This window comes from Acanthochromis polyacanthus, chromosome 13 (genome assembly GCF_021347895.1).
Source record: "Acanthochromis polyacanthus isolate Apoly-LR-REF ecotype Palm Island chromosome 13, KAUST_Apoly_ChrSc, whole genome shotgun sequence".
NCBI lineage: Eukaryota > Metazoa > Chordata > Actinopteri > Pomacentridae > Acanthochromis > Acanthochromis polyacanthus.
This window is the reverse complement of record NC_067125.1, coordinates 6,658,854-6,667,500: the sequence shown is the minus strand read 5'-3', so window position 1 is coordinate 6,667,500 and position 8,647 is coordinate 6,658,854. Positions and strand designations below refer to the sequence as shown.

At 41.1% G+C, this 8,647-nt stretch overlaps 1 long non-coding RNA gene across 1 annotated transcript in view; it reads left to right on the top strand.

Annotated features, from left to right (window-relative positions):
• Window positions 1-479: 479 nt before the first annotated feature.
• The window catches only part of LOC110963839 (uncharacterized), a 126,844-nt gene continuing 118,676 nt past the window's right edge, over window positions 480-8,647 (top strand). Inside the window, exon 1 of the long non-coding RNA XR_007945738.1 lies at window positions 480-1,053. This is a non-coding gene — a long non-coding RNA (uncharacterized LOC110963839). The remainder of the gene's footprint in view (window positions 1,054-8,647) is intronic.

The window sequence follows — 8,647 nt, the reverse complement described above, 5'->3', positions numbered from 1 at the left end:
ATTCAGCAAATTTTTCACATGAACACATTTCATTATCAGAATTGACTGGGATTTCTTTGCCATTTTGAGTGACACATTTTGGATTAAATGTTACATCACTGAAGTCTAGACAGGCGTCTAATATGCACATGATTGAATTACATGGATTGAGAATAAGCAGTCAGCCCACTCTACTGGTGTTTTTAGCAGTGAAGTGACTTATATGGTGTATGTGCCTGATACAACTTGGATTTTTAAACTTCTTTTTCCAGTGCCCTGCTTCTCTGTGTGTGATTTGTTGTTTCTCCGGTAGTGTGGGGCTTACCCCTCGGAGCTGAGCGGACTTTGGTCCAGCACCAGCAGCAGCAGCAGCATTCCTGATCCCTGCTGAACTGAGAGCTATAGGGAGAGGGGAGGGAGGGAGAGAAAGAGCTGTGAGGGAGGAGGGTGGGGGGTGGGGGTGGGGGTGGGGGGGCAAGAACAAGAGAGGAAGTGAGTGTTACAAAGTGTGCCTCTCGGTTGTGGGCATGCCCAGTAGAGTTCGCCTTGCAGCCTGAAATCCAGCCTCTAAATTTGAACAGGAGGGAGACGAGGTGACTGAGCACACTTTTGTTGCTGCTCTCTCCCTCTGACTCTCCCACTTTCTCTCCCTCTCTCTCTCTCTCTCTCTCTCTCTCTCTCTCTCTCTCTCTCCCTCTCTATCTCTCTCTCTCTCTCAATGTTATTCTTCCCTCCTCTGTCAGTAGTGAGTGTGTGGAGAGATTTTTTGCTATGGAAGAGCAAGAGGAGGTGCTGAATTTCAGCTAGTACAAAATGCAACAAGGGGGAAGTGAAGAAAATAAGAAGAGCAAGAAGAAGAAGAAGAGGAGGAGGAGGGAGAAAAGACATGAGAGAAAGACTTCACCCCCATCTTCCTCTTCCTCTCCCTCACTCCCTCCTCTGCCAACGACTTTTACCTCAGAAAGAGCGGAGAGACCAACTTCAAAAGGCAGTCAGGAGGGAGCTGGAGTGTGAAACGTGAGGAGAGAAGCAAGATGAGAGGCTGACCGGCGTTGTGTTTGCTATGCTGTCCAGGTCAGTGCCCAGGAAACACTCCATGACTCTTTCCCTTTACTTGCTTTCTGTGCTTGCAAACTCCTGCTTACTTTAGTGCGCATTCAGTGCTTTTACACGTGCTGCTTTTCTGACTTTCAAACATAGTGTGTGTACTCATGGGCAGTTGTGTTAACACGGCTGACTGACAGGCAGTACAGCGTCTCCTCCCAGCACCATCCAGCCGGTGTCAGGCACGCCGCAGTGAAAGTCCTGAAACTCCAGCTGCTCCCTTCAGCACTACATATGGGAAGTGTTTTAGTGGATCAGCTCAGATGTTCACATGCGTGCACGTGTCGAGGGAGGACAAACTCGACGAACGTGGCCACGTGGTTACGATAAGGGAGAAATCACAGAGACGTGCTGAAGGCTGGGTACTCCTTCTCACTCACATGTGGCTGAGTTGTGGTGGAGGCACAAAGACGCGATTCGTTTTTGTGAAGGGGCTTTTAAAGCATTGCAGACAAAACTTCTTTCCCGTGGTTGTTCTGGTTCTGATGCATGACGTTAAAAGGGTGTTCATTATGCAGAGCATGGTTGTTGGGATTGTATTTTTCACAGCAAAATTCCCATTTTTTTAATTTAACTGTGAGAATTTTACCAGATTTACACAGCTTTTTTTTTTAAAAGAAATGCAGCTCACTCTGCATTTCTGCTAAATGATGGCCAATTTACTATTAATAATAATAATTAATAATGTACTAGTAATGATGATGATGATGATAATAATAGCAATAGTAAAAGTGACATTTTTACAGCTGAAATCAGTTTGTTATTTGGAGTCCAGTGTGAGGCTATTGTTGATTATTATTTATGTTATATGAAAGCTGTCAGGCCGCTCACCTGTCTGCAGCTGTCCTCGGTCCGAGGCACCCCTGAGGGCCTGTCCCATTAGCTATCCCAGCATGCATTGCCACTGACAACCAAGTGTCAGCAGTGGCCTCCCAGGAGACTTTGTTGTTGATGCGTTTATTATTCCTGAGCTGTGGAAGTGGGACACAGCACAGACACTACAGCTGTATAGAAGGGGAGAGAGGCTTTGTATTTACAACCTGTTATCATATTCATTCTTCTTCTTATTATTATTGTGATTATTTTTATTAGCCGTAGTGGTGGTAGCAATTATTAATATTCCATTTATTTCCTGTATTCCGATGGCTTTCTGTGTCAGGTTTTCTTCTATTGGGCAAACACTCCTGAAGCAGCTACTTAGGCTTATAATAGACTATTATTAATATTAATAATAATAACTCTAGTTGCATAGCACCTTTAGGAAGAACATTCACAAAGTGCTTTGACAGGTAGAACATAAAAAATGAAAAAAATGTACTGAATGGATAGCTAATTAAAAGCTGGTGTAAAGGATGACATCACATAAGAGGGTTCAGAGAGAAGCTGAAGAGAAAAAAAACAGAAATAGAATAAAATCAGGAAGTTAGAAAGAGGGACAAAAAAGAGGTTAGAAAGAGGGTTAATTGTTATTTTTAGATTGAATTAATTTAACTCAATAAAATTGTTATCTGGATCGATTCTTTTATCGACAAAATATCAGGAAATTCTGAAAAATAAACATTATAATTTTCTAGCACAAAAGCAAAGCTGTAAATACGACATAATAAATACATACACTTAAATATATTGCGATTTATATATTTCCAAAATGTATGTTTAACAAATATGTATTCTGTCATTTGTGGCGAGAGAAAAAGTCAGGTTTTGTCAGGATTAAATGACCCCCACCCCTTCCTCTCGGTGATAAACACTACTTTGGTGTGTTTACAGCAGTAGTGAGTGTTGCCGTCATCTCTGTCCTACCAGACAAACTGTAGCTGACCCACTCTGCTCCATCCTCATATTGTAATGGTTTCAGTGGGAGTTTCCCTCAGTTTTGCTCGTATTCACGAACTGCCTCTAATAGTTTCCACTTTTGTGTATGTGCCTCTAATGTTACTGTCAAGGTCTCCTTGATGTGAAAATGCTTTGTTTCATATGTGACTTAGAGCACATTTCATTATTTATTCAATATTTAGATGGTTTAAGGGCTACACCTTTTAGTGAAATGGCCCATGCTGCTGATGAACTGATGATTCTTAAAGTACTAAGTCACATTTTAATAAGATTTTTGTGGCAGTTTTGTTGATCTACAAAGTTCTTTGTTCTTCAACAACAAATAATATATTAAAACCACATCCACTACCATTCAAAAGTTTGGGGTCACTTAGAAATGTCCTTATTTTTGCAAGAAAAGCAGATTTTTTTTTTTTTTTTTAATGAAGATAACATTAAATGAATGATAAATCCAGTCTAGACATTGTCAATGTGGTAAATGACTATTCTAGCTGGAAACAGCTGATTTTTAATGGAATATCTCCATAGGGGTACAGAGGAACATTTCCAGCAACCATCACTCCTGTGTTCTAGTGCTACATTGTGTTAGCTAATGGTGTTGAAAGGCATCCATCTACTGTAACAATTTACACATTCAGCACCTACAAAGCCACATTGCTGTCATTCATTGCTATGTTTTGGACACCTGGCAAACTAGCTGTAATATTCAGTCCATTTTAACTGCCTTTGGTCTCACCCAACTCCTGAAAGAGATCTGTTGCTCTTTAGCCGCTAAATGCTCTTTGTGTTCACCAGCTAGTCTTTAACTGTGTCCTTGCCAGCAGCAAATGATGTGATGAGATCAGTGAGAAGGAGCCAAAACAATCGAGATGGAGGCAAACGATGAGCTGAAATTTAGTATAAAACTGCGAGATGTTGCAGATTAAAGCTGGTAATTCTTTTCAGGCCTTCACTAAAAACACCTTTCACATCATTACACTTTTTTCCAGTTTGAAAAATATTATAGAATGACATATAACATTTGTGACTGCCTTCGTGGAGAAAATATCTCAACCTAAACAATGGCCATTCCAAAGATTTCACACGCAGACATGAATTTACTCGTCATGGTTAATGCTCCTCATGTACCGATGTTTTCTGTGGCTGTGGAGGAGCTTTTCAAAACATGCGTCACATGAGGTTTGAAAGACGAGTGCTGAGGCTTAATAAAAGGTCCGATTGAGTTGCTCACCAGGAAATTCAAGGTTTTTGAAGTCTGTCAGGATTTTTACTGTGCCCATTTCGACATCTATATTTTAGATACGTGAAATGCATTAAGTGCATGCATTGTGTGCACAGAGGCCTCACAAGCATCGGCCTTGTCATTCCCTAGCGGCAGCATTGTGGCTCCATATGGGGCAACTCAAGAAGCTATAGAGGCAGCTTACATCGGAACATCAGGAGTTCATTTATTTAACTAGCAGGATGACTCCCTTCTTCCTGGGAGACTGGGTTCCCATGCGTTCCTCCCCGTGTCCTACCCCTGATGGCCCATCTGAGGCTCCGTGATCCATCACACAGCAGGCGGCCATGTTTTCTGAAAGGGCCGTGAACTTGTTACCTCCCTCAGCCCGCCTGCCTGAATGTCAAACTCATTTTTCTTTTCTCGTGTCCCCTTTCTCCGGTCTTCCCCTTCCCAGGACTGCTGGTGTATTGAAATAATTGGGCTGCATTCAGTGCGACCAGGTTGCCAGTGCAGCTTGTGAATAGAGACATCAAGTTTGGAGCCACCATTTCTTCCTGACCTTCCTTTCACTGCTCCTTCCTCCGCCTCCCTCTGAGGTCGTGATGGGTCATCATCATGACTCCAGCCTCTCAGCACAATGACACAACATCCATGGTACATTATCTACAGTGGGTCAGCCGGCCTGGAGCTCCGTCTATAGACTATTCTTCCCTTCCCCGTTGTCTCGGGCATCTCTGGATCCAGCCTGTTCAACATGGCACACATTCAAAATGGCAACCTCAAGGGGCTTTTATTCCTCCAGCAGAATTCAATCACTTTTCTCTCTCATCTTTCTGCCTCTCTGCTGAGTTATTCAGAGTTTAATGAGGGAGGGAAGATAAAGGCAAGCTTATGGTTTGCCGGATGATGGAGAGGCTGCCTTTTTGTTTCTGTTGGAGGAGGCACACAGCGAGTGTTCATGTGAAATGAGTTTTTTTTTCTATTCAACCAGAGAGGAAGGTGATTGAGATGTCTGAGAAAGAGCCAGGGAGTCTGGAGAAGCAGGGGTCATTAAAGTGTCAGAGGAGCTGCAGCTCTTCAAATATTCCTCTTCAGTTTAGTTACAGCCCAGGTTGCAAAGGGGTGAGTGAGAAGAGGATTTTTTTTGGCAGTGTAAGGAGGTCTAATCTGCTGCCAGGTGTTATGATTATCAAACATTAATGCACTGATTTCACCATAGGCATCAAATAGTTATGTGCCTCTACACCTCCAGTGCCATGCATCATTTTAATGACTGCGCAGGATTATCCCCTTACATAACCGAGTGTGGGTGGTTTGGAGACGACTCCTGACAGTGTGGGAGGGCATCAGACCGGACCGAGGAAGCGCCGGGCTGACGCTGGATGACGGGGCTGTTGTTGTGAGGTTCAGCGTGGGTCAAAGTCCATACTATGTATCAGCTGTCAGAAAGCGTATTTGCTTTACTGGCTGCACAGGCGTCAGCAGAGACGCAAGGTTCTTCCGTCCGACATCAGAAACAGCACTCTGAGCAGAGCGGTAGAAGGATTTATCTGGCATGCACGCTCCATCTCTCTCTTTCTGACACGCACACAAAAAAACACATCACTGTCACCGAGGTCAGCGCTGGTCTGTCTCTCAGGTGCTGCTTGTTACTTTTCCCTCAAGCAGTTTCACCAACCAGCTGCTGTGGATGTGCAGTTCCAAGAAAAAAAAAAAGACCTATTCGTGGTATACAAGGTCAGTGTGAGTGCATTTTTAAAGGGTTTTGACGGGTGAGACAGTTTTTAGGAACACAGATTGTCATCACACCTCACCACAGCACATAACTCTCCTGGATTTGTTTTTGTATACCGAGTGAGAGTAGACGAAAAAGGCCCTCGCAGGAGCACATAGCAGTAAAAAAAAAGAATCAATGGGACTTTAAAATTGCAATCTTGTTCAAAAGTTTGGGCTCATCCAGACAATTTCATGCTTTCCCTGAAAACTCCCACTTTTATCCATGTGCTAACATAACTGCACAAGGGTTTTCTGATCATCAATGAGCCTTTCAACACCATTAGCTAACACAATGTAGCATTAGAACACAGGAGTGATGGTTGCTGGAAATGTTCCTCTGTACCCCTATGGAGATATTCCATTAAAAATCAGCTGTTTCCACATAGAATAGTCATTTACCACATTAACAATTTAATGTTACCTTCACTGAAAAAAAAAAGTCAGGACATTCCTAAGTTAAAATTGAAAGTATGATTTATATTGTGTACATTGTAAAAAATGTATGAACAAAAATGATACAACAATGCAGCACTAAAACACAATGTATGTTACTAAATTTAAAACTGAAGTTTCTATGTGCAAATGAATAAAAGTAAAAACAAGAAAAAGCCTTTGAATGTTACATGTCGTGGTTGTTACATTGCTGGAGTAAAAAGCATCAAAAATAATACATATAGATGTAAATAATGTCCAGTCTGAACAGTTTTTATTGTGATTACTGTAAGGTTGCAGTGTCTGTAAAGTGCAAAAAATCTAAATAAAAACGAATAGATGACTGACACTGATTGTTAGTAATCGGCAGCATCAATACATTCTATTTGGAACCAGTTTATATTTGCAGTAACAATTTTGGAATTAAAATTCAGACAACTCCAACACAAAACTTAACTGAGGTGTCTTTGTTTATTTATATTTATTACATTAATTTAAAGATAACTTCTTGGCATTTATTCTTCAGTGCTCTCAGACTGGTGTTAGTGACGAGGAGCCAATCAGACGGAGCTGTGGGCAGGATATTACTGGAGCAGCCACTTCACAGTCAAAGCAGAACATTTTAACAGAATTCATTTGATCAAGGATTGGGGGAAAAATGTAAAGAAAAGTAAAAACAAAAATGGATCCAATCGAGGCCAATAATTAGTTGGCTCCTAAACTATAGTAATGCCGATATTAATACATTATTAATGCAAAAATCATGATGGGGTCCCTGAGCAGCTGCTTGGCCAACTTTTTTCTCCAGCTGTTAGACCGACAGCAACGACAAAAAATAAAAAAAATGAGATGTGAAGTTAATCAGTAATAAAAAAACACAACAAACTCTTACTGAAGTTAATACACTGAGTAGAGGTTCTTGCTGCCACAGCATTTCTTTGTCTAGTACGGCCTCTTAGAGCCCGGTGTTAGCTGACTGAAGCTGTTTATTCCTTTGTATCTAACCACTGTGAGTACGTTTCTGGCTCTGTGACTCTTTCGGCACTACCACTTCAACACTGATCATTTTGTCTGAATTTTATCACTTAAATAAATACAACAACTTTTAAAAGACATGACAACAGTCTTGAAATAGTCCAATACGTGCAAGAAATTCTGTTTAAAAATATGATGGATTTTCCCCCCCAAAATCCACAGTAGATGGCTGAAAACATTTTTAGTCACTGTGTGCAAACTGTACACGTAAAGTCAACCGATAATCCAGACTAAACGGTCATTAAACGGTGACTAAGGGGAGGGAAGTGTGAGATGAGGAGAAAACGGCCATCTTGGTGCTTAGTGAGGAGGGATGCAGTCAGAGAGGCACTGCGAGGCAGCTTGGAATCAACAAAACAGTGAATACAACCTGGAGAGGAAAACACAGCAGAGCAACACCAAGAACTGCAAAGGAAGAGACAGAAAAAGGCGATCAGGTGGAATAATTATTACCTCCAAAGCTGCATACATGCGCACTGATTCCGGTTTTACAGCATGCAGACAATATTCTTTTAATAATGTAATTAATCTAACCAACAAATAAAAGGATCAGTTTGGAATGTCTGATAAATCAGTTAACATTCTCCATCTCAAATATAACTTTGATCATTGTTTAGTCACAAGTATGCATCCCAATTAGTGTCAGCAGAGAGAATGTGTTCCTCTAATTTTCAGTTTCTAAATCTGAACTGCCAGTTTGTGTGTAATCTTTAGCCTGTGTTTTTACGGTCTGGTTGGCAGTCTCTCTTGTTCATGTGCTGCATTCTGGTGTTACTGGAGTACTTAGGTTTTTATTAGCTGACATCCATGCTAGTCATATAATCAGAAAGTGCTCTAAAGTTAAAAGCATTGTTCTGATAAAATATTTTTAGGAGAAGATAATATGTTTGGGTTTTCACAGCCCAGACTTCAAGCTTATCTCAGTCCAGGATCCGACAGAAACTGTATTAAAAGCAAACAGTCCGTAGCAGCTGTGTGAACGTGACAGACGGAGTAAAGCTTCAAGCTGTTACATTAAAGGAATGAATTTAGTACAATCCAGTGACATGAGAGAACAAACAATTGAATACCAAGACAAACCAAGTACTGGAGGGTACAAATAGCTAAACAAAGTCAGTCTGTTCAGTGTATGAATTCACAATTAAAAAAAAACAAAACAAATGCAATTTTAAGTATTTTCACTGGTGATTTATCAAAGCGGTTCCCTCCTAAATACAAATGAGCTGTCATACTGTGTGATACCTCGCTTTTCAGAAATCC